Source organism: Syngnathoides biaculeatus, chromosome 4, assembly GCF_019802595.1.
Source record: "Syngnathoides biaculeatus isolate LvHL_M chromosome 4, ASM1980259v1, whole genome shotgun sequence".
NCBI lineage: Eukaryota > Metazoa > Chordata > Actinopteri > Syngnathiformes > Syngnathidae > Syngnathoides > Syngnathoides biaculeatus.
In genome coordinates, this window is record NC_084643.1 from 20559591 (window position 1) to 20578469 (window position 18879).

The 18879-nt window shown below is 43.5% G+C and overlaps 1 non-coding gene and 1 pseudogene across 1 annotated transcript; both read right to left on the reverse strand.

Annotated features, from left to right (window-relative positions):
• Positions 1-1303: 1303 nt before the first annotated feature.
• On the reverse strand, positions 1304-1494 carry LOC133500077 (U2 spliceosomal RNA). Its single transcript, XR_009794831.1, has one exon. It is a non-coding gene; the product is annotated as a U2 spliceosomal RNA (small nuclear RNA).
• A 10082-nt stretch (positions 1495-11576) lies between these two features.
• On the reverse strand, positions 11577-11716 carry LOC133500083 (U2 spliceosomal RNA; annotated as a pseudogene).
• Between the last annotated feature and the right edge of the window lie 7163 nt (positions 11717-18879).

The window sequence follows — 18879 nt, forward strand, 5'->3', positions numbered from 1 at the left end:
TTCATCCTTAAAAAAGCCCAGCAAAGGATGTACTTGTTGCGGCTTCTGAGAAAGCATGGCCTGTCACAAGACCTGCTGAGACAGTTCTACAGAGTGGTCATCCAATCAGTCCTGTGTACGTCCATCACAGTCTGGTTTGGGGCTGCCACAAAATACTGCGACGGACAATCAAAACCGCTGAACAGATTGTCGGCACCGCTCTACCCATCATTGAAGACTAGCACGCAACTTGAGCTAGGTCCAGAGCGGGCAGGATCCTTTCGGACCCTCCACATCCTAGCCACAAGCTCTTCCAGCTCTTTCCGCCAGGAAAGTGGTACCGATCAATGCAAGTCAAAACTAGCAGGCATTTGAGTAGTTTTTTTTTCCCTCTGGCAATTAAGTCATTAATTTCTTGATCAACAAACCCATTTTTTTCTGCCTTGTGCCATTGTTGGGGCACACCCTCACATCCTGCTGGTCCAATCAGTATGAGTATTAGTAATATATAGTGTAGACTATCGCACGATCCATCACTTTAAGCTGCTCCCTTTGCACAATTGTCATTGCACTGGTTTATAACGGGTTGAGTGTTAATGTAATGGGGGGTTAGCACTATGTACAAGCTTAACATAATGTAGGACGTTGATGCATTCTTATCTCTTACTTGTTCTCAATGAAGAAGATTTTATATCTTGTACATCTGTGACTCTGATAAGGAATAGTTCCTATAAACCTAAATATGTTGTTACTTGTTCTTTGTTCTGAATGGCGTACCAGGACAGCACCGACTGCTGGAGAAAAATTCCTTGTATTTTTACACACTTTGCCAATAAAGCCCGATTCTGATTAACCAAGACACACCAGAAGGGATTAATAAGGCACAAGACAGAAACAAAATGTTCTGAGAAGAAAAAAAAAAAAAAAGAGGCGTTGATGTAGCATTCACAGGTGACCAGTTCCGTGTGGAAGGTAGTCTACTACAGAGGATCTTGCGTTATCAACACGCCTCGTGGCGTTGGGTGCGCATTATTCAAACGATGCTGCCACCTACTGGAGCCTTTTTTGCATTACAACCCCGGCGATGAATTCCGCAATGTTTCACTTCCATATATTTCAGGACAATACAGTCACTTGTCCAAAATCACCCACATATGTATATAGTACTCGTTTCAAGTGAGGGCCACACAAGGGAAGTAACGTTACAACTGCACTCTAGCCATACGATACTCTATACACTGAATCAAATGATGCATCGATAAGGTCTTTACCAACAAGTAACATTATTCTTTGACCTTTCCAAAGTTCCTCTTTACCATCACTAAGGGGTTGCATCATTCCTGGACGTACTGCAATACCAGGTCGCTGCTTGCAGTGGATGAAGAAACCCCCTATTCCATCTTGCTGTTCCAAAAATCTATTTAATATGTGGTACCCAGATAGGAGACGTATCAGATATTAAACTGATGAGAACAGATACTACACTTGATCTTAGCCAAAAGGCCGAGAAGCGATATCTCCTTACCAGCAAGTTTCTGGAGGTCCAAATGGCGTCTTTGATGGCGGCAACGGTGAGCCAGTACCTCTCGAACTCCTCCTTTGTAAACCTCAACTGGCTCACCCCATAAAGTACGAATTGCTCGTTGAGGACCCCCCTTGCCGGTAAGTCCGGGAATTGCAGGTGGCCGGCTGTCGCCCACAGGTCTACGGCAGCGCTGCACTCCCAGAATAGATGGCTCACCGACTCAGGGGCGCCACAACCTGGTCGGGGGCATGTTGAGTGCGCTGACATACCCCGGGAGTGCATAACGGTCCTGACTGGGAGGACTTCATGGGCAGCCAACCATGACAGGTCCCGAAGTCTGTTTGGGAGTGCAGGATGGTTTACGTTGCGCCAAACTGTTGTGGACTCACCGAGTGCAAGCCCGCGCACTGGGCTCACTGTATCCCGTTCCTGCACAGCAGAAATAAGAGCACGATGATTTTTTCAAACCTGACAGCCTTCATGTTCCAGTTTTAAAAATTGTAAAAAATTCTTAATAAAAGCATACGCTGGTGGTAATTTAAAAGAAACAGGACTTCTATTGTCAACTGGAATGAGTTTCAACTTCCGAAGGTATGAGCCCATCCAGAACCGTGCCATTGCTTGGCATTTTGGAATACTGGATGGGCCCAATGCACTTCGGAGGTGTAAGGAGGTATATCTGCTCCCGAGGAAGATCTGGAAGTCCGGCACGCCTTTTCCTCCTTTTTCTTTCGTCTTCTTGACAACCTCCCTCCTGAGTCTTTCCCACTTGGAGCCCCAGAGGAAGTAAAAGATGGCTCGGTCCAGATCTAAAAGTACATATCTTGTTGGGGTAAAAACAGAACCAATCAATAAAAGCAGGGGTAAAATCACCGCTTTTATAATTAACACTTTGCCTTCAAAAGTCAACTGTCTTAGTCCCCAGAGCCCGAGTCTTTTCCTCACTTTCCCTATCACGTCACTCCAATTTGTTTTCCCTCCACCATCTTCACCAAACTTCAACCCAAGGATTTTTTGGTCCGTCTGTGTCACCGTCAGTGGTAGTCTAGTCTTCTCCGCCTCAGTCCATGGTCCATAAAATTGGGCCCGAGTCTTCTCTCTGTTAAGTTTGGACCCAGAGGCTTGTCCATACCAGTCGGTCAGGTCCAGTGTCCTATAAACTGATAAAAGATCCGTACATAAAATGCTAAAATCATCCATATATAAAATACATTTTGTGCTAAGACCCCCGCTCCCTGGAATACTTACACCCTTTATCATTTTATCTTTTCTCACAACTTGTGCTAGAGGTTCAATGCACAGGACGTAAAGTAGGGCCGATAACGGGCACCCCTGACGTACGCCACAGTTAATGTGAACCGCTTTGGTCAGGCTCCCGTTTATCATGTATTTGCTTGTAATATCTTTGTACAACAATCTTACCCACTCCACATACCGCTCCGGGAATCCACACTTCTCCAGTAGCATAAAAAGGTATTTATGCGAGACTCGGTCAAAAGTTTTTTCAAAGTCTAAATTTAAAACAACCATTGTCATATTTCTGTCCCTCGCATAACAGATGGTGTCACAGATCAATAAAAGACTATCTGTGATCCTCCTCCCCAGAACAGTACAAGTTTGGTCTGGGTCGGTCAGGTCTTCTAAAACTAAGACCATGCGGGTTGCTAAAGGTTTGCTAAAAAGTTAAGTCAAAATTTAAAAGCGTGATAGGTCGCCAATTTTCAAGATCATTTTTTTTTCTCCCTTTTTATGCAATAAGGTCACTATCCCTATCCTAAAACTGTCAGGCAGTCAACCAGTCTTGTCAAACTCGTTAAAAACAGTGACCAAATCTGGTGCTACAAGGTCCCAAAAGGTTAAATAAAATTCCAGAGGGAGCCCATCCTCTCCTGGGGACTTTGACTTCTTAAAAAGTGACACACATTTTTTCAATTCCTCCAGAGTAAAATTTTGTCTTAAAAGCTCCTTTTCAGTCACTGTTTTTTCCGTAAAATCTAAAACCTCAGACATCCTTTCTACTCGGGTGTCTTTCCAATCATACAATTTCTGATAAAAAGTTTCCACAATATTTTGTAACTCACCGTTCTCTTCTGTGGTTTCTCCATTTTCCTTCTGTAGTTTAAAAATGCCCCCACCCTTGTCCATAATTTTTTTAAAAAAGTACCTTGTACATTTTTCCCCTTCTTCAATTTCCCGTTCTCTACTTCTCAATATGGCCCCTTTGCTTTTAATTTCTGCTAAAACTGTTAACTCTTTTTTTACTTGTTTGATTTCGTCATTAAAATTAATCCCTTTTTGTGTCAGTTTGAAATAGCGTTGCAGTCTTTTTTGCAGTCCCGCCATGCATTTCATTTCCTTTTCTTTTTTTCTCCTTCCCGCTTTCTTAAAAAACACCCGAGTCCTCACTTTTATCATTTCCCACCAGAGTGCCCGCGAATCAAAAAAGTCCTGGAGGGTCTGCCACTCTCGGTACTGCTCCCTGTACTGCCCAACCAGGGTCTCATTTTCGAGCAAGGAGCAATTCAGTTTCCACAGACCCCTTCCAAAAGTCACGCCAGTGGGGATTTGAAATGTAGAGGATAAAAGCAGATGGTCCGAGAAAAAAACGGGCGTTAAGAATGCATCCAAAGGTGTCCAGTCCCGTGTAAAAATATAATCGATCCGAGAGGCTTTCGTGTTGTCTCCACTGAACCAGGTAAAAACCTTGTTCCTCTGGATGCATCGCTTTAAAACAGTCTTTTAATTTAAAAACCTGACACACGTTTTGCAATAAAACAGATGTTTTGTCAACTTTAAAATCATCCCCAGCTCCTTTTTTGTCCTCTCTTTTCAACACGCAATTAAAATCTCCACCCATAATAAGAGGTGCCCGACCCAACATGTAAGATTGCAAACTCTCTAGAAGATCAAATCTGTCGTTTTTTTCATTAAAACCATAAATATTTAAGAGCGTAAAATCATGACCCATATAATTGAAGTTTACAAGCAATGCTCTTCCATCTTTTACCACTGTGCTCCCCTTCACCTGAACGTGAGAGTTATTGATTAATATAGCCACTCCATCGTTTTTATTTTCATTTGAGCCACTCCAAAGTGACGGCAGTGGCCACATGTCCTCCCACTGTTTGTAACATTTTAAAAAGGGTAAACCACACTCTTGGAGTAAAAACACATCAGACTTTAAAGCTGGAAGGAATGATAAAACACTTTGGGCTCTTAATTTAGATTTAACGCTTCTTACGTTTATTGTTGATATCCTAACGGTCATGGGAAAGATTTTTTTTTTTTTTTTTTTTAAAAAGTTAAAACGTGCAAGAACTCTCCAATTTGAAAAACTGTTAAAAAGGTGCCTGCTCTGGTATTTCCAGAGATCGAAGTTCTTCTTTTACTTCGTTTGTTTGAGCCTTTTCAATACCCTTCTTTTTCACTTCACTTTCCTGCAATCTTCCATTCATGGTATTTTTATCTTTTGGGGTTGACTGTAAAACAATATTCAAAAAGGAGAGTTCGTTTGGAGAACTCGAGGGAAATATTCTTGATTCGTTTGAGCTGTCCGAGTTTGTAGGCTTTCCTCTTTTTTGTGAACCTCGAGAAGACTCAGAGGAGAGTTCTGAAGCTAATCGTTTTGCCACCGAAGATGTTGGCGTCTCGTCAATTTGTGTAAGGCTCGTCTCACCAGGGTTACTTGGAGGCATTTCCTCCAACGGACTTCTTTCCCCATTTCTCTCCATTAATTGAACTGATCCCTCTCCCTCCCCACCTACATTCTCCTCCTCAATTACAGCATTCTCCCTTTCTTCCCCCTCACCTGCTTCCAATCCCTCATTTATAGTTTTCATTTCCAGTTCTCCATTTTCTTTTTCCTTTTCATTCTCCTTTTTTTCGTGCATTTTTCCTTTTCCAGCCTTTAATCTGTTGGCAAAAGATTCAGGGCAATTTCTGAAAAGATGGTCTGAGTCTCCACAGAGATTGCACTTTCTGCCATTGGGACATTTTTCAAATGTGTGCCCAATTTCTCTGCATTTGCCACAAATGAGTTGCTGACACGCCTCTGCCAGGTGCCCATGTTTGCCACACTTGTGGCATAGCTTGGGCTGCCCTTGGTAATAAATGTAACCACGGTTTTCTCCCAAAACTATCATTGATGGGAGATGTTTCAGGCCCTGGAAACCCTGAGAGTCTTGCCATTGTTGAATGGGGACTCTCCAGTTGCAATTCCAGATGCCGTCCTCATCTCTCACTTTCATAGCTTGGCCTTTTACCGTGCAATATCTACCCAACCAATAAACAATGTCATCTGCACTCACTGTCTCATTAAACATTCTGACAATGACAGTTTTAGCCGCATTGTCAGTCAGTTTTACAACATTGAATGCAGAAAAGTGGGCTTTCTCATCCTCATACCGTGTCCAGAATTCATGCAAATACGCCGCAGAACTAAAACTCACATCGAAACCTTTGTTGAAAGGCAATGTTAAGATACAATTTAGGGCGTCGACTTTAAACTTCAAGCTTTGCTGGATTAGCTTTCGGGAAAAATCAAGCCTCGACATAAAAATACGCTCACCATCCACATCTTTAAATAAAAAGCGCACACTGTGGTGCCTCCGCATGCCAGCATAACCTGCCGACATGACGGAGGCAGCACAAGTCACAACAAACAAAAAAAGACAAAAACTTACCTCTGATGACTTGACCTAAAAACAGAGAAAAATAAATACACTTCAAAATTACAACTTTTCACAAACACACCTTTTTACCTCCTTAAAACCGGACTCCAATACCACAACAGGTATAGGACTCAGCTGGATAGGAGGCGATCGCAGTCTTAGCCAAAACAGAACAGAACAGATTTTTTTTTTTTTTTTGTACACTTTTATTGTCTTAAGACTTTACATTACACATGTTTAAAAGAAGAAAACACTTTTTACATTTCACTCATATCTTACATAAAATTGATGACTGTCTTGGCTTTAAAATATAAATAATACAATAAATATGATAAAAAGGAGGGCTCAATTATTTTTTTTTTTCCTACTGTGCAGACACAGTATGAATCCTTGCTAAGTGAAACTCATCCCACACTCTCAAGCAGCATGCTCCAGGACACTGCCACGTCGCCCAGCTGTGGTCGCCGCCATTCTTCTCTTCTTTTACTCCTTCCTCTCTCCTATCGTCAGGCCGCCGCGCCGAGACATTCATCGTGAAGCTCCGGTTCCCTCCTCTGGGTGAGGCACAGACGACTCTTCTTTGTGGCTGTGTCGTGGCCTGCCACGTGCAGCCTTGAAAAATGCTGCAGCCATCTGGAGCACAGCCACGGGGGGTCTGTCTGTACTTCCTTACCAGCAAGTTTCTGAAGGTCCAAATGGCATCTTTGATGGTGGCAACGGTGAGCCAGTGTGTCTCGAATTCCTCCTTTGTAAACCTCGACTGGCTCACCCCATCGAGCATGAGCCCTTGCCGGTAAGTCCGGGAATTGCAGGTGGCCGGCTGTCGCCCACAGGTCTTACGGCAGCGCTGCACTCCCAGAAGAGATGGCTCACCGACTCAGGGGCGCCACAACCTGGTCGGGGGCATGTTGAGTGCGCTGACATACCCCGGGAGTGCATAACGGTCCTGACTGGGAGGACTTCATGGGCAGCCAACCATGACAGGTCCCGAAGTCTGTTTGGGAGTGCAGGATGGTTTACGTTGCGCCAAACTGTTGTGGACTCACCGAGTGCAAGCCCGCGCACTGGGCTCACTGTATCCCGTTCCTGCACAGCAGAAATAAGAGCACGATGATTTTTTCAAACCTGACAGCCTTCATGTTCCAGTTTAAAAAATTGTAAAAAATTCTTAATAAAAGCATACGCTGGTGGTAATTTAAAAGAAACAGGACTTCTATTGTCAACTGGAATGAGTTTCAACTTCCGAAGGTATGAGCCCATCCAGAACCGTGCCATTGCTTGGCATTTTGGAATACTGGATGGGCCCAATGCACTTCGGAGGTGTAAGGAGGTATATCTGCTCCCGAGGAAGATCTGGAAGTCCGGCACGCCTTTTCCTCCTTTTTCTTTCGTCTTCTTGACAACCTCCCTCCTGAGTCTTTCCCACTTGGAGCCCCAGAGGAAGTAAAAGATGGCTCGGTCCAGATCTAAAAGTACATATCTTGTTGGGATAAAAACAGAACCAATCAATAAAAGCAGGGGTAAAATCACCGCTTTTATAATTAACACTTTGCCTTCAAAAGTCAACTGTCTTAGTCCCCAGAGCCCGAGTCTTTTCCTCACTTTCCCTATCACGTCACTCCAATTTGTTTTCCCTCCACCATCTTCACCAAACTTCAGCCCAAGGATTTTTTGGTCCGTCTGTGTCACCGTCAGTGGTAGTCTAGTCTTCTCCGCCTCAGTCCATGGTCCGTAAAATTGGGCCCGAGTCTTCTCTCTGTTAAGTTTGGACCCAGAGGCTTGTCCATACCAGTCGGTCAGGTCCAGTGTCCTATAAACTGATAAAAGATCCGTACAAAAAATGCTAAAATCATCCATATATAAAATACATTTTGTGCTAAGACCCCCGCTCCCTGGAATACTTACACCCTTTATCATTTTATCTTTTCTCACAACTTGTGCTAGAGGTTCAATGCACAGGACGTAAAGTAGGGCCGATAACGGGCACCCCTGACGTACGCCACAGTTAATGTGAACCGCTTTGGTCAGGCTCCCGTTTATCATGTATTTGCTTGTAATATCTTTGTACAACAATCTTACCCACTCCACATACCTCTCTGGGAATCCACACCTCTCCAGTAACATAAAAAGGTATTTATGCGAGACTCGGTCAAAAGCTTTTTCAAAGTCCAAATTTAAAATAACCATTCTCATATTTCTGTCCCTCGCATAACAAATGGTGTCACGGATCAATAAAAGACTATCTGTGATCTTCCTCCCAGCAACAGCACAAGTCTGGTCCGGGTCGATCAAGTCTTCTAAAACTAAGGCCATACGGGTTGCTAAAAGTTTACAGTCAAAATTTAAAAGCGTGATGGGTCGCCAATTTTTAAGATTTGTTTTTTCTCCCTTTTTATGCAATAAAGTCACTATCCCTACCCTAAAACTGTCAGGCAGTCGACCAGTCTTATCAAACTCGTTAAAAACAGTGACCAAATCTGGTGCTACAAGGTCCCAAAAGGTTAAATAAAATTCCAGAGGGAGCCCATCCTCTCCTGGGGACTTTGACTTCTTAAAAGGTGACACACATTTTTTCAATTCCTCCAGAGTAAAATTTTGTCTTAAAAGCTCCTTTTCAGTCACTGTTTTTTCCATAAAATCTAAAACCTCAGACATCCTTTCTACTCGGGTGTCTTTCCAATCATACAATTTCTGATAAAAAGTTTCCACAATATTTTGTAACTCACCGTTCTCTTCTGTGGTTTCTCTATTTTCCTTCTGTAGTTTAAAAATCCCCCCACCCTTGTCCATAATTTTTTTTAAAAAGTACCTTGTGCATTTTTCTCCTTCCTCAATTTCCCATTCTCTACTTCTCAATGTCACCCCTTTGCTTTTAATTTCTGCTAAAACTGTCAACTCCTTTTTTACCTGTCTGATTTCATCATTAAAATTAATCCCTTTTTGTGTCAGTTTGAAATATGTTGCAGTCTTTTTTTGCAGTCCCGCCATGCATTTCATTTCCTTTTCTTTTTTTTTTCTCCTTCCCGCTTTCTTAAAAAACAGAGTCCTCATTTTTATCATTTCCCACCAGAGTGCCCGCGAATCAAAAAAGTCCTGGAGGGTCTGCCACTCTCGGTACTGCTCCCTGTACTGCCCAACCAGGGTCTCATTTTCGAGCAAGGAGCAATTCAGTTTCCACAGACCCCTTCCAAAAGTCACGCCAGTGGGGATTTGAAATGTAGAGGATAAAAGCAGATGGTCCGAGAAAAAAACGGGCGTTAAGAATGCATCCAAAGGTGTCCAGTCCCGTGTAAAAATATAATCGATCCGAGAGGCTTTCGTGTTGTCTCCACTGAACCAGGTAAAAACCTTGTTCCTCTGGATGCATCGCTTTAAAACAGTCTTTTAATTTAAAAACCTGACACACGTTTTGCAATAAAACAGATGTTTTGTCAACTTTAAAATCATCCCCAGCTCCTTTTTTGTCCTCTCTTTTCAACACGCAATTAAAATCTCCACCCATAATAAGAGGTGCCCGACCCAACATGTAAGATTGCAAACTCTCTAGAAGATCAAATCTGTCGTTTTTTTCATTAAAACCATAAATATTTAAGAGCGTAAAATCATGACCCATATAATTGAAGTTTACAAGCAATGCTCTTCCATCTTTTACCACTGCGCTCCCCTTCACCTGAACGTGAGAGTTATTGATTAAAATAGCCACTCCATCGTTTTTATTTTCATTTGAGCCACTCCAAAGTGACGGCAGTGGCCACATGTCCTCCCACTGTTTGTAACATTTTAAAAAGGGTAAACCACACTCTTGGAGTAAAAACACATCAGACTTTAAAGCTGGAAGGAATGATAAAACACTTTGGGCTCTTAATTTAGATTTAACGCTTCTTACGTTTATTGTTGATATCCTAACGGTCATGGGAAAGATTTTTTTTTTTTTTTTTTTTTTAAAAAGTTAAAACGTGCAAGAACTCTCCAATTTGAAAAACTGTTAAAAAGGTGCCTGCTCTGGTATTTCCAGAGATCGAAGTTCTTCTTTTACTTCGTTTGTTTGAGCCTTTTCAATACCCTTCTTTTTCACTTCACTTTCCTGCAATCTTCCATTCATGGTATTTTTATCTTTTGGGGTTGACTGTAAAACAATATTCAAAAAGGAGAGTTCGTTTGGAGAACTCGAGGGAAATATTCTTGATTCGTTTGAGCTGTCCGAGTTTGTAGGCTTTCCTCTTTTTTGTGAACCTCGAGAAGACTCAGAGGAGAGTTCTGAAGCTAATCGTTTTGCCACCGAAGATGTTGGCGTCTCGTCAATTTGTGTAAGGCTCGTCTCACCAGGGTTACTTGGAGGCATTTCCTCCAACGGACTTCTTTCCCCATTTCTCTCCATTAATTGAACTGATCCCTCTCCCTCCCCACCTACATTCTCCTCCTCAATTACAGCATTCTCCCTTTCTTCCCCCTCACCTGCTTCCAATCCCTCATTTATAGTTTTCATTTCCAGTTCTCCATTTTCTTTTTCCTTTTCATTCTCCTTTTTTTCGTGCATTTTTCCTTTTCCAGCCTTTAATCTGTTGGCAAAAGATTCAGGGCAATTTCTGAAAAGATGGTCTGAGTCTCCACAGAGATTGCACTTTCTGCCATTGGGACATTTTTCAAATGTGTGCCCAATTTCTCTGCATTTGCCACAAATGAGTTGCTGACACGCCTCTGCCAGGTGCCCATGTTTGCCACACTTGTGGCATAGCTTGGGCTGCCCTTGGTAATAAATGTAACCACGGTTTTCTCCCAAAACTATCATTGATGGGAGATGTTTCAGGCCCTGGAAACCCTGAGAGTCTTGCCATTGTTGAATGGGGACTCTCCAGTTGCAATTCCAGATGCCGTCCTCATCTCTCACTTTCATAGCTTGGCCTTTTACCGTGCAATATCTACCCAACCAATAAACAATGTCATCTGCACTCACTGTCTCATTAAACATTCTGACAATGACAGTTTTAGCCGCATTGTCAGTCAGTTTTACAACATTGAATGCAGAAAAGTGGGCTTTCTCATCCTCATACCGTGTCCAGAATTCATGCAAATACGCCGCAGAACTAAAACTCACATCGAAACCTTTGTTGAAAGGCAATGTTAAGATACAATTTAGGGCGTCGACTTTAAACTTCAAGCTTTGCTGGATTAGCTTTCGGGAAAAATCAAGCCTCGACATAAAAATACGCTCACCATCCACATCTTTAAATAAAAAGCGCACACTGTGGTGCCTCCGCATGCCAGCATAACCTGCCGACATGACGGAGGCAGCACAAGTCACAACAAACAAAAAAAGACAAAAACTTACCTCTGATGACTTGACCTAAAAACAGAGAAAAATAAATACACTTCAAAATTACAACTTTTCACAAACACACCTTTTTACCTCCTTAAAACCTGACTCCAATACCACAACAGGTATAGGACTCAGCTGGATAGGAGGCGATCGCAGTCTTAGCCAAAACAGAACAGAACAGAACAGATACTACACTTGATCTTAGCCAAAAGGCCGAGAAGCGATGCTGGGCAGCTGCCTCGACAGAGCAGCCGTTTCTCCAGCCTACAAGCCAAAGTTACGGTGCTGAACACATTGCCTCATGATCATCACTCGTGACTCACATATGGACACGTCTTACAAACAGCAGTGATCAATGGTTTACAATGAATGGCAAATGTGTTTTTTTTTGAAGGTTTCGAATGTTGTCCGATGTTGGTGGTTTTTGGGTCACGTGGTCCCCGCCGAGCCAGTGGGACGCAGCGACAACCCTAACGCCTTTTAACCACGGATAAGAGGAACGAGAGGAACGATCTAAATCTAACTGTGAAGTGAGGACTACAATAACAGATCCTACATCATTGGGACGACACTTAGAAAATGGTGTTCTTGTCAGAGTAACCAAACTACGTCAGGACATCTTGTAAGTGTAAAAAAGGCCACTGCCGAGTGAGGTGTCAGTGGAATGCAGCAAGGATTCCAAAGTGCACAATTGCTCGCGGTTGTCGTGGTGACCCATCGCTGTGTGACCTACGGTCAACGGAAAGTGAGTGATCGGAGTGGTTGAAAATAGTATTCCAGGGGATTTGTGTGATCTTCCGGTCACGATTCCAGGAGTTATGACAAGGATTCGAGTTATGTCGTAAACCCCAGAAACTTTGTCACTTTTGCTCAATTCCATCCATCCATTTTCTTCACCGCTTATCCTCACCAGGGTCGCGGGGAGTGCCGGAGCCTATCCCAGCTGTCAACGGGCAGGAGGCGGGGTACACCCTGAACTGGTTCCCACCCATATTTGCAGGCCACATGGAGACAAACAGCCACACTCACAATCACACCAGGGGTAATTTGGAGTGTCCAATTAATGTTGGATGTTTTTGGGATGCGGGAGGAAACCAGAGTGCCCAGAGAAAACCCACACAGGCACGGGGAGAACATGCAAACTCCTCACAGATGGCTCCGGGATTGAACCCAGGACCTCAGAACTGTGAGGCCAACGCTTTACCAGCTGATCCACCGTGGCGCCCTTGCCCAATTCCCATCGTGTTAATAAATTGTCTACAACATAAAATTCACAGCTTGTAAAAACATCGTTTTCTCCTTTACATTTGCCATTCATTTTTTTTTTCTTCGTTCCCTTTGCATGTTGCCAGAAAACCAAGATAGATTTTCACCTGCCCTCAAAATTGGTGACCTTCCGACCTCTCGGTCAACGATGCCGTAATCTTTTGCGTATCAATAATTTGCAAGGAACAATCTGTTTCTACTGATACTAAATGATTTCTTTCCCTCCCCATTTCTTATGCCTACTGCATTTGATGCCATTTCATTTCCCTTCCCCAATATTTTTGCTCATTTACTCTCTGAGGTGAATGTCAAAAATTTCAAAAGACGTTTGGAAGGGCGAACAGACTCACGATACGTATTGAAAAAAATAGCTCAAGCAAAATTATTTCATGATCGGCCACCGACTTGTCAGACTGGGGGTCGTGGCCTCCACTCCACTCCACTCCACTCCAATCAACTTGGAGAAGTGCCCTACCATCTTCATAGTTGTTGTAATCATGGAAGCCACACTAGATGGCAGTATGCACTTGAGTAAATAATCAATCGCAACGGACACGGTTTACATTGAAACGTTCACAAGTTGCTTGAATTTTCACTTTGCCTTTTCTTCCCCTACGGGTACACCTCGTTAAAATACAATGGAGTATGTACAAGTTTATTTATTTCAGTACTCATACGTTGGATGCATTAAAAAGCCATTTCTAGTAATGACACGTGACAATTGGAAAAAAAAAGTGCCATAGTTGTAAATAAATGTCATTTGGTTAGAATACTTGAATTCAGGAAATGTACGAGTAGGCCCCGCAGTGCTCCATTAGCATTACCTGTTGATGTGAAGTGACCTTATAGCCAATCTTGCTCACTCGAATGGCATTGACAATTTACTGTCGCCTGTGTTGACAATCCTATTCTATGGTCTTAATTTCTTTTAAATTTCATTTCATTTTGTCTTCATAAACTTAGCATGACCCTGCGTTATCGAAAGTGATATCTCAGTTTTCATGCGTGAAGGCTAAATGAATGTTGCTCTGACGTCATTATTAAATATGGAGGCTTTTCTTTTGATTGTTTTTGTTTCTGTTTTTTGCTGCAGGGGTCATTAAAGAGGAAATGCAAACAATACAAAGAGAGATGAACCTTTGGCTGACACAATGACAAACAATGTGTCATTGGTTCCTGAGGCTTTGCCCATTACTACCCAGCACACCTGCGCCTCATCCTGACTGATTTACACCGGTATTTATAGGACCCAGGGGACGACTGGTCTTCGCCAGATCGTTGCCTCATTCCCGCACTTCCGTACTCCTGACGCCAGCCTCCCGTGTACCGACCAACGCCTGTCTCCCGACCTACCCTGTAAGTTTACGTTTAATTACTTTTAACCACACAGATTCACAAGTATTCATTTTGAGGGGAGTTTCTGGTTGTGAATGTAGTGATTAACCAAATGTTTTAACACTACGCTTGCAGTTTCAGATTTGCAGGGATACGTCTCTGGTCATCCCAAAAAGGAAACTACTGTGACTGGCAAATACTGGTAACCTGACACTGTTTTAATCATGTCAGTGAAACCCTATTGAAATCATCTGACCAGGGGCGTCTACATCCGGATCGTAGACTCCCTGGTGTGGTTTCGTTGTAGGCATACTGTTATACCTACTGCAAATGCTGCAGTCCTGCAGTTCACCTTGAACATATTGTCTCATGAAAGGATGCCACCAGGCTTGGAGTCGTCTCAGTGTTTCATCCACACCTACATGGCATGTTCCATGGGTTTCAGAAATTAGATTTTTCAATTGTGTCTGAGATGGAATGCACTTTCCCTCTTTTGCCATATGCCATCATCAGCTTTGACGACCCCTTTCGACTTCCACACACTTTTCTTCTGGACTTGCATTTTCCTGCCACAACTTACTGTCACCTCTTGTTGATTGTCACATTCAGACTCACTTACATTTAGTTGGGGTGTTGGTCGGTACGCCGCAACCTTTTTTGCCGCTCGATCTGCTGGTACGAAATCATTAGTTCGAGAGTGATCGCTGCATTTAAGGACTGTCACCGCTGTCGGGAGCATTAAACCATCTCGCAATTCAAGAATGTCGTCCTGATGTTTTAACGGGTGTACCGGTTGCAGTTTGGAAATCGTTTTGCTGCCATTCTTTTAATGCACCATGAACTGCCATGTGTGCATATGCCGAATCTGTGTAAATGTTTATTGCCAACTTGAGAGCTGCTGTTAATGCCAAAATTTCTGCTCCTTGTGCTGACACCTGCGCCTGGAATTCTTTCTGCTTGCCCTTCTTCAAAACCTGCTTCCGTGCGTTGGGTTACTGCTAATCCAGATTGTAGGCCATCGTTGCCTTTGAAGCAACATCCGTCTGTGAAAAGAATCAAGTCCGGGTTGTCAAGCGCTGTCTCAAAGTTCAGTGCGGAGTGAGTTTTCTTCCGTAGTTTTTTGTACACAATGCGTTTCTCCTGCGAGCAGACCTTCAGCCATGTTTACCCCTTCATGAGTAAAGAGAATGAATAGGTGGTTGTGTTAAAATTGCTTAAATTTTCCTCTGTCTTCCTCCGGTTATGGTAAAAGCTTGACTCGTGACGTACTGGACTGTACTGTGTGATGTTCGCACAGTCAGCGGGTGATGAAGAACAATGTGAGATGCTTTGCTCATATTTTTCCAATGGAGTTGATGCCTACGGACAAACTCGTCAAATTGCTCTTTCCCCTTTCCGATAAAGAGCAGCAGAAACACTGCTGATCTTCTCAGACAGACACGTCAAGATAGAATATGCGACTGTAATCAGGAATCGCAAGAGCTGCGGCAGTGGCAAGATGTTTCAAAACAAAGCATTAGCCGAGTCAATGCAAGTGAAATGAGTGTGGGCTGATGTAATTTTGGGACAATGCCGAGTGCTTCTGCCTGCTTTCTAGAATTTGCAACTGCAACATGGCAAGTTGTGTTTGTCAACCTTAGTCTCTTTTTCTTTAGCATGTCTCCTCAAATGATGTTTAAGATGTGACAACCACCGGTCAACCTCAGCACCGGGAAGGTCCGGATTGGCCTCCATGGCCTGGGCTACAGACTTGGGAACGCCCTTCAAAATGGCTGCTCGGAACACTTGCGGAGGCTGTAGGGGGGTGTCCTGTTTTCAGAGTGTAATGAGTGAGGGCTCGGTCAAGAAAAGCTGCGGCCTCCTCATCTGCTTTGGGAGCAACCAAATCTGGAATGACACACTCAGGGAGCAGGAATAAACGCTGGGGACAAGGTCAAATCATTTCATCGTGTAAGAGCCTGATGATCGGGGAGAGAAGAAAAAACAGAATTTTGCATCAGAGTATTCAACTGTGAAAGCGGACATAATTGTGTAAGACGAATACTGATATCACCTGCTGTTAACATTTGTCCCGTAACCGCTCTCTGCACTGCTTGAAGCCAATTGGCACCACCAGATTGCATGGGTGGAAGTTTCTGCAGCAACACAATGACATCAGTGGGAGAGAAAGATTAGTAAAACATAGCAGAGTTACCAGTAGCCGGGTCAACTTTGGCTAATATGGGTGCCTGCAAGATTTGGGAAAGTGTCACACGCCGATGAGGAGGAAAAGCTGGACCTTTGGAAGATTCCTCTGGGTCTTCAGGACCTCTGGTTTGATCCAAAATGGAGTCAGGGTGGGCACCTGAAAGATTCTGGACATGAGACATTAATTCTGCTAATTGATTGTAACTGAGCAACATGCAACCTGTTTCCTGCTTCCCTATTCGAAGAGCCTTTAGCTGCGTGTTCTGCAGCACAGACAGCAACTTCCTGTTCTCTTTTCAGTCGGGCTGCTTCTTGTTCAGTAGCAGTTCTCTTCAGTTGATTTCTGATTATTTTATGGGACCTCTTGGTGTCTGTTTATTTCTGGCTTCTACAGTCCTAGCTGAGTCAAACGTGTGAATGGGTCCGCTCTCAAGTTGGCCACTTTTTCCAATCTGCCTTCTAATTCTCTCATGGCGGCGGTCACTCTAGCAGCCAAAGTTTCCGCAATTATATTCATGTTTATCTGTTGTGCACAAGTGAGAGACGTATGATCATCTACAACTACTTCGCGCCGACCCGCAGTAACATTAAATACTGGAGCCTGAAATTCATTTAAAGCTTACCTGGCTTCATGGTAAGGTAACGGTACAAATGGGTTAGTTGGATACAATGCCCAAAAGCCGTTTCTCCTCCAAGTAAGGCAGCGGCGCAGAAGGCAATTTGGGTGTTGACTGTACCAGACCAACACTTTCCTCCTTGACAGCCAAACGGGACAACTTTAATGCACATCCCATTGCCATCATTCTTGCTAGCATTCTCTCTCACCTTTCTACCTTTTTGGAGACAACCTGTTAGTTTTTTTCCACTTCCAACTTTAGAGCTGCCGTTTTTATCTCGTTCTTTTTCAGGCAAACCTCCAACACACATCACATACATTTCTCAGTTGTACACTTAGCAACAACTGTTCAGAATGGTTTGGTCGTAGCCGCAAATCAAACCATTCCCTTTCCCATTTTATTTTAAATCGAATCCTCTATCTTTTTTTTTTTTTTGTCAACAGGTCTTTTTATTTGGAACGGCGAGGCAGATAAGTGACAAAGCAACAATAACGCGGAGGGTGGGCCTCCTTGCACACTCACGCAGCCAACAACTCAAAGAACTCAGTCTTAAAAATGCAAATGTATATAAAAATAGGAATAAGAACAGCAAATGTACAAGTAGTGTCACTTCTGTTGATCTCTCATTCACACACATACACACGCACGCTTGCCTTACCACGCTCGAATCGTGTGTGCGTGCGAGCTAAACACTCACTCGCGAGCCAGCAGATGCCGAAGGACGCTTTTTTTTTTTTTTTTTTTTTTTTTTTTTAAACGACCATTGGGTATCGTCATACCCATTTTAGGGCATTTTATTAAGGTCACTTTAATTTCTACAATTTATGTCATCCCTTGGATGCATTATTATTATAATATTTATTTACTTGTTTTGAAAAAATGCCCGAGCCTCTTTATTTTCCAGTCCTTTGATTTCGAATGAGGAATTCTAGTTTCTAGGATTTTCCGAAAAGAACGAGACAACCTCCCGGTGCAGAAAGTTTTGGACTGGCCCTCAACCTACTGGTCACAGGATTTGCAACCTTTTTGTGTCGGCACAACCTCCGAACACAGGGCTCGTCTAAACCCATTCTAGAGTGGTACGCCCACACACTCTAAGGCTTTTCAACCTCTACTTAAAGGACTGTAAGTGTGCATTTTCACTGTTCATCCGGGTTATTCTTCAACTTATTTTTATAGTGTACCCTTGGTCCTTTGATTTCAAATGTGTCATGGTCCCCGCACAGCTGCACTGATTAGGAGGTGCACACCTCCGCCTCATCGGCAGTGATTAACCCCTGAGTATATGTGTGTGTGTGACGCCACCCATGGCTCGTTCCCGCACTTCCGCATTCCTGACACCGACCTCCGCCTGTCCTCCGACCGACCCCGTAAGGTTGACGTCTTTGATACTTCTGCTATCTCTGATTGATCTTCTGTGTACCAACCCCTGCTTGCCCGCGGACCTGCTCTCTACGCCTGACGTCTTAGTCACCGCTGCTCTACTTGACTGTCTGCCTGATCCTCGACCTTGGAATGAATAAAGACTTCCCAAACTGCCTCTGCGTCTCCGGAGTCCTGCATTTGGGTCCTCCTCCGTACCAATGGGTCGTGACAGAATGAGGAATTCTAGTCTCTAGGATTCTCCGAAAAGAACGAGACAACCTCTCTGTCCATAAACTTTTGGACTGGCCCTCAACCAGTGTCTGGCAGTCACGGGATTTACAACCTTTTTGTGTCGGCACAACCTCCGAACACAGGGCTCGTCTAAACCCTTTCTAGAGTGGTACGCACACACTCCTAAGGCTTTTCAACCTCTATTCATAGGACTATACCACCCAAAGTTTCCCCTACTGTTCCACCAGCCAGAGACTAATTTCACAATGTCACAAATTCAAACGTGACGCGGACCTCAACCCCAGTTAACAGACAGAAGATCATTTTTCGAGGATAAATGTCCTCTTACCTTATCAATTGTTGGCCGGCCGATGTTCTGTCTGTCAA